Source organism: Sylvia atricapilla, chromosome Z (genome assembly GCF_009819655.1).
Source record: "Sylvia atricapilla isolate bSylAtr1 chromosome Z, bSylAtr1.pri, whole genome shotgun sequence".
Taxonomy (NCBI): Eukaryota; Metazoa; Chordata; class Aves; order Passeriformes; family Sylviidae; genus Sylvia; species Sylvia atricapilla.
This window is the reverse complement of record NC_089174.1, coordinates 82,303,738-82,309,689: the sequence shown is the minus strand read 5'-3', so window position 1 is coordinate 82,309,689 and position 5,952 is coordinate 82,303,738. Positions and strand designations below refer to the sequence as shown.

The 5,952-nt window shown below is 44.3% G+C and overlaps 1 protein-coding gene and 1 non-coding gene across 2 annotated transcripts in view; one reads left to right on the top strand and one right to left on the bottom strand.

Moving 5' to 3' along the window:
- CRHBP (corticotropin releasing hormone binding protein) overlaps nt 1-5,952 on the top strand; it is a 477,084-nt gene that overhangs the window by 66,429 nt on the left and 404,703 nt on the right. The gene's annotated exons all lie outside the window — the stretch shown is intronic.
- Nucleotides 1,142-1,270, bottom strand: LOC136374673 (small nucleolar RNA SNORA47). Its single transcript, XR_010745953.1, has one exon. It is a non-coding gene; the product is annotated as a small nucleolar RNA SNORA47 (small nucleolar RNA).

Sequence of the window (5,952 nt, the reverse complement as noted above, 5' to 3'; positions counted from 1 at the left end):
GCAGCATGCTTCTTCTTACTATTTTGTCCATATGTTGGGTAGTCTAAAATGAGTAAAACTTAATCCTACTTTGTTCAAGTTGAAGTTGTGATACTTGTCCAAGGAAACAAGAGTCTCACCATCTTACCAGATCATACAGGCAATTGTGACACACTGTGGAGTAAAACCAGGACAACTTACCAGCCATTTGTCTTAACCTAGATGCATGCAGTATAAAGCAAAAGGCCCAATCTATTTATAATCATGAAACATGCCCAGGTTTACAACCTGATGCACACCTTACTTCTGCAGACAGAGGTGAAGATACAATGATCTGCACTCAGTGCTTGGAGCAGCATAACTAAAATGAGGTCACTATTTGCCTTTGTAAGCAGTTAGTTTTCTACTGATTTAGTGATAGGCGTGTATTATTGCTGTTGCAATAATATACAAGTATTGCTGAATACTTGTACTTTGCCGTTGCATTTTTTTTTATTGACAACTTCACATTTTTAGAGGCTTTTTTCTAGCTGTTGTTCTGTAAGTCCTGTTCTGTATTTGCTAAGTTTTAGTCCACCATTTAAAAAGCTACTCCTGCTAGTAGGAGGAAAAGGCCTCTATGCTAAAAGAATATTTTGGGGTTTTTTTTCTTTTTACTTCTGTAGTCTTCAGAGTAAATCAGACTATAAATCTTAATTTGATGTGAGTAGGAACTGCAACTTTCCCTCTCCCCAGTTATTCAAATGTAACAGCTCTAAGAACAGTGAATCAACAAGTTTGCATTTCATGATGTTTTTGAATTAAGACATCATTTGCCTTCTGTGAGAGGCATGGTCTGCTTTCAGTACTGCAGCTTCCTCTTTCAGCAGTTCCATATAAAGGGCTGAAGCTTAGTCTTTCTTGCTTCAGTGTTGGTGCAACAAATCCTATTCTCTCTTGATGCTGCCTAGGGAAGTGGAAAAAGCAGTACCATTAATACAGAGATTGTTAACAACTGAAAGTAAGTTTGAGTAATAATCAAGCATCTGTGTGGTTTTATTGAGTAGGAAGACTTTTATTGAGCTAAGTAGGACTTTTCATCCTTTACCTTAGTGACCTCTTACCAAGTTTTAAATACAAATGTGTGAGGTGAAAACCACCAATGGTTTGCAAGCCTTATGTGCAAATGCAGTACTGCTTTCCCTCATGTCAGAAGGGGAACATGAGTTGCTATTGCACTATTATAATTTTGGAGGCTATAACCAGTAAGATACAGCATAAAGTTTAACTGTCTTACCTTCTCAGTCCTCCAACCATCCTGTTGCCTTTCCCAGCTTATAATACTTAGAGTTGCTTTTTTATACAGCCAAAGTTCAGTTTTAGCAGTTTGCTTTATATATAAATACTGCTTGTGACTACTTATAATCCTAAGGTTAAGGATAAAATTAATCAGGTTATATAAAAAAATATTTTTCTGTAATCCTCACAGTGAATTTTGCCAACTTAGCAAACATATTTCTGAAATTTAAAATAAAAAGTATTAGCTACATTCTTAAGAACTGAACAATCCGGCTGGCACATAAAAACAGGGAGGGCAGTCAGTTTTGTGTGAATGGCCCTGAACTATCTGCATATGAACTGCTTTTACAAAACATACCATAGGGTGAAACTGGAGTGTTTGTTCACGCAAAGCTGCTGCAGCTGGTTGTGTGAAGTGAAAGGTTTTCTGCCAGCAGGTAACAAATCCACGGCAGCAGGAAGAGAGGTCAAAACCAGCATCTTGGTTACCAACCAGCCGTACTGAAAGGTGCATTCCAATGGATTTTTTTTCTGTGTGATCTTTTTCCAACCGCTGTGACCTCTTAACGTAGGATTTTTTTTTTTCTCAGCGCGCTTCTTGACTTCTAAATGGGTTTCATCTGCATCTTATTTTAATCCAGTAATGCCCCTCTGCTGATGAACATACCGCGCACGGGTTTACAGCAGCAGTGATCCTTGTTCAGCCCTTCAGCACCAGGGCACTCTCCGCTGTCCGTGCCCAAGTGTCGCGGTGTCATTTCAGCGCTGCGAACAGGACGCGTGCTGCCTCTCCTGCCGCTCCTCGTTTAACGAGGCGGGGGAACAAACGCCGGGTCACGGCGCGGCTCCACAGCGGCGAGCCGGGCCCGCCAGCGCCGGTCCGCGGGCAGCCATCTTGTGGGGACGAGCGGAGCGCGGCCCGCCGGCACTGACCAGCATCGGCACCGACCGGCACCGAACAGCACCGCCTCGATCGGCATCGGCACCGACCGGCACCGCCTCGATCGGCATCGGCACCGACCGGCACCGAACAGCACCGCCTCGATCGGCATCGGCACCGACCGGCACTGAACAGCACCGCCTCGATCGGCACCGGCACTGACCAGCATCGCCCCGACCGGGGCTTCCCCGCCGGGCACGGCGCGGCCGCCGCACCGGGATGTGCTCCTGAGCTGGCCGCTGGTGTGCTGCTCTGCGGGTCAGGAGGAGCGAAGGGAGTAAGGGGATGCGTCACGTTACAGAGGGCAAGCGGACAAATGAAAACAGCAGCCATAAGGAGTAGGTTAAAAGTACACCTCCGTGAGTTTTTCAGCATTTAGGTTTAGAAATGATCCTGAGGATGAATGAGTGGCATCTCAGGAGGGATCTTAATAAGGATTCGGGGAAGAGCCAGCGAAGATCCCGCGCAGCCCACCAAGGGAGCCTCAGAGCACCTCCTTCACACAGAGCTGACTCTTAAATTGAATCTTCCTTGCCCTGCCTATCTGTTGTAAAAAGCCTTACAGCCCCTGCTCCTCTGGCTACCCAGGCCCTCTCTTAGTCTTCCCTTTTCTGTCCAAGGACAATGGTGTTGCCTTGGTAGTCTTCAGACAAGCGTGGTTGCTACTGCAGGTGGTGTGCTTTGGCCAAACCTCAGCTGCTGGACTTCATGGGGCTGAAAAGTTCACGGATTGTCAAGCTCAAATGTGTACCACTCTGAGTCTTGCACAATAACTTGTTCACCTCCAGCATCTTCCTCCTTCAGTCCTTTGTTTCTTCTTCAGTCCTTTGTTTCTTCTTTTGTTGTTTCCTCTGGCCTACTTTTTCTTCTAGATCATCAGATTTCTTCATTTAGCTGCTTTCTACACATCAAAAAGCAGTGTCCTGATTGAGTAAAACTGCGATATTTGACTTACCACCATCAGACTGCTCACTGGGCTTGTTTTTTTCAGCCTTTTATCCTCTTTACTTAGCCTGTACCACCACCAGGTAGGAATAGTCTAAAGTGCCCAGTGATGTTGAATAAGACTTGTTGTGACTCAGAATTATAGTTTCTATTCCATAACTTCCTTGGCAAATCCCTTCAAAGAAGAAACATAGGTTAAAAAAAGCCCCAGAAATTATACAATCAGTAAGTGGCACAGCAGTGGACCATTTTGGTTTTTTAAGTGTTGTCACATGCTTTTTAAAGAGGCATTCTTTGTTGTGTAACATCGTGCAAAGTCCTGGTGTTCCCAAACATTTGGTCTGAGAGTTGTCTTCGTGCAACTCACTACTAATGGATGGTTGCATAGTGTAGTGTAGGTCCACTCATCCTCCATGAAGACAGTGGCAGGAAAAACCCTGCTGAGGCATATCTAGGGTGTGTTTTCTGTTTGGAAGTCTTTCTGAGGCTTTCTCAAGAGTGTTGACCAAGAGGCTTTTTGGGGTTTTTTTGGTTGTGATTGGCATGAGAATGCAGAGCTTCTGTCTGGGAGTGTTAATTGGCCATGAGCAGTTGTTGTCTACCACAGAGTCAGTGTGATGTGAACATGGTAACCATGGGGCACTAGAAGTGGACTTTTCTTTGTTCAGGTTGAGCACAATGTAACTGGGTGGACAAGTCTCTTGTCCAGCAGTTTAGGGCTTTTTAAAGCACTTGATGAGAAGGATACTATAACTGGGACGTTCTTGAACAATTTTTTATGCAGTAGTTCCATTTTTCATTTTATCTTTCATTTTAACATAAAAATGCTTTATTTGAGACTTTTATACAATGAAGACTCGGCTTGGATATTGCTCACTGTACACAAGTTCCTTAAAATAGGTTTAAACACTGTATGTCTTTAGTGTATTTAAAGAAGGATATATTTTCTGAAGAATTTGCAATATGTGGGGGTTTATTACAAATTAAGATACTCTTTGTATGCTTTGACTTGATGGAGAAATACGTATGAAAGATGACTGTGACTTTCAACTTCATCTGTTTTCCCAAATGTCTGTACACATTGCTGTTTGGATGGTGATTGAAGTCTGCACCTTGTTTGCTCAAATACCCGTTTACATTGAATTTTGCCACAGCCAGTGTTGAGTGAAAACTGAATGTGGTTTTAATGCTTGTAACCTTTCGCACTTTGAAGTACGGACAAGCCGCTACATTTCTCCTTCCACGGGTCTTCTGCAAAACCCATGTCTGTTTATTTGGAGTTATTTGAGTGATGGTGGAACGCTGCAGAAGTGTTTAAATACAACATGTGACATGATCCTCATCTCTTCCCTCACTGTCCTATGACTTGCATTCAGTGAAGTATTTTCTTTCCCCTAGATACTGCTGACACCTGGCTATGGTAATATGCCAGTTCCCAATATCTACTATTAAACTAACAAACTGTTGAAGCCTAGATAAATCACTTTAGTCATTACAAATAAAGATTAAGAAGGCTTAACTGAGTGTAAGGCTCATTTTTAAAATGCTGCAGTAGATGCATTATCAGGAGACCTTTAAGTTGAGATCTCTCAGTATACTTCAAAGGCTTCCTATAACAGCTGGCAGGATTATTAATAGTTGCCACTACTGATTTAGGTAAAAAATTGTAGAGTGTTTTCTCAGGGGATTTAACTAATGAGTCATGTTGTTTTGTTCACCATGGTTTTTGTTTTGCTTTAAAAGAAAGAAAGTTTCTGTTTGCTAGACAGTATGCCAGGGTTTGACAGCTCAAAAGGGCAACCTGCAGATTCTGGAATGTAAGGGTAGGAGCCTTAGCTGGGATTTCACCGTGACTTCAGTGAGTGCACACTGGCCACTGTCACCTTAATCTGATTGATTAAGCTCCTAGGCCAGTGTTACTAAATAGATAATGCCTTGGATGCTGGTGCAGAACTCTACACACACATACAGCTGCCCCAGCTCTTCAAGCTGGAGGGGAAATCAAAATGATCATGTCAGATTTTGCAGGAACAAAGTAGTGTTTTGATGCTGGCTGGGTGCCAGGCACCCGTGAAAGCCATACTCGCACTCCCCTCTGCCAGTAGACAGGAGAGAGAAAATACAACAAAGGGTTCATGGGTTGGGATGAGCACCTGAACACCTGGAGAAGCCACTCACCAAATTGCAGACAAAACAGGGTGAACTTGGGGATATTGAATTGATTACTAACAAAATCAGAGCAGGATAATGAAGAGTAAGATAAAATCTTAAAAACTTTCTTTCCCCACACCTGTCCATCTTTTCCAAGCTCTACTTTCTACCTGTGCAGGAAATAGATGTTGCAGTCAGTTCATCACAAGTTGTTCCTGCCACGCACAGGGAGAGATGTCCTTCCTCTGCTCCGGTGTGTGGTCCCTCCCAGAGGAGACAGTCCTCCACGAACTTCTCCAATGTGAGCCCATCCTACAGGCAGCAGTTCTCCATGGACTGCTCCAGTATGGGTCCCTTTTCACAGGGTGCAGACGTTCAGGCAGAAGTCTGCTCCATTGTGGGTCCTCCACAGGGACAAAAGTCCTACCAGGAAACCTGCTCCAGCATGAGCTCCTCTCTTCATAGGTCTACAGGTCCCTACAGGAGTGTCCTCCAGTACAAGTTCCTCAGGCTCCTTTCAGACATCCACCTGCTCTGGTGTTGGACTCTTCCAGGGACTGGAGGTGGATCTCTGCTCCACCCTGGATCTCTGTGGGCTGCAGGGGCACAGCTGCTTCACCATGGTCTGCACCGTGGGCTGCAGGGGAACCTCAGGTCTG